Raw genomic sequence first — 922 nt, 5'->3', positions numbered from 1 at the left:
ACACCAGAATGTCGTCGATAAATACAATCACTGACCGATCCAACATCGGCCTGCATACCCTGTTCATGAGATCCATGAACACAGCCGGGGCATTGGTGAGCCCGAAAGGCATCACCACAAACTCATAATGCCCATATCACGTCCTAAACGCTGTCTTCTGGACATCCTCATCCCGCACTCTCACCTGATGGTACCCTGACCTCAGATCGATCTTGGAAAACCAAGATGCTCCCTATCACAACGCGTTTTAAAGCCGTGAGGGCAGCAGATCCCATTAGAACTCTGCAGTTAAGCGTGCTCGGGCGGGAGTAGTACCAGGATGGGTGACCCCCTGGGAAGTCCTCGTGCCGAGTGGCCCAAAGCGGACAATATTGTGATACGTGCCAGAGGGGGATGTTACAAAAAGTGGGTTAGATCTGATCCCACATCGGCTTGGAAGGAGAACGACACATTTCCTTATAAAGGGGTGTGGATACCTTCCTTGTCACAACGCGTTTTAAAGCCGTGAGGGTAGCAGATCCCATAAGAACTCTGCAGTTAAGCGTGCTCGGGCGGGAGTAGTACCAGGATGGGTGACCCCCTGGGAAGTCCTCGTGCCGAGTGGCCCAAAGCGGACAATATTGTGATACGTGCCATAGGGGGATGTTACAAATGGTATCAGAGCCAGGGCACGGGTCGATGTGTTCGACGGGGACGTCGAACCCTATAATGGGGGGTGAAAGTGGGTTAGATCTGATCCCACATCGGCTGGGAAGGAGAACTAAGCATTCCTTATAAGGAGTGTGGATACCTTCCCTATCACAATGCGTTTTAAAGCCGTGAGGGCAGCAGATCCCATAAGAACTCTGCAGTTAAGCGTGCTCGGGCGGGAGTAGTACCAGGATGGGTGACCCCCTGGGAAGTCCTCGTGCCGAGTGGCCCA

The 922-nt window shown here is 53.0% G+C and overlaps 1 pseudogene; it reads left to right on the top strand.

Moving 5' to 3' along the window:
- The first annotated feature begins 238 nt into the window (after positions 1-238).
- On the top strand, positions 239-356 carry LOC145077384 (5S ribosomal RNA; annotated as a pseudogene).
- The last annotated feature ends 566 nt before the right edge of the window (positions 357-922 follow it).

This window comes from Lactuca serriola, chromosome 9, assembly GCF_051521515.1.
Source record: "Lactuca serriola cultivar US96UC23 chromosome 9, Lser_US96UC23_V15, whole genome shotgun sequence".
In the NCBI taxonomy this organism is placed as follows: Eukaryota; Viridiplantae; Streptophyta; class Magnoliopsida; order Asterales; family Asteraceae; genus Lactuca; species Lactuca serriola.
The sequence above is the reverse complement of the archived record's forward strand: the minus strand, read 5'-3'. Positions and strand labels throughout refer to the sequence as shown.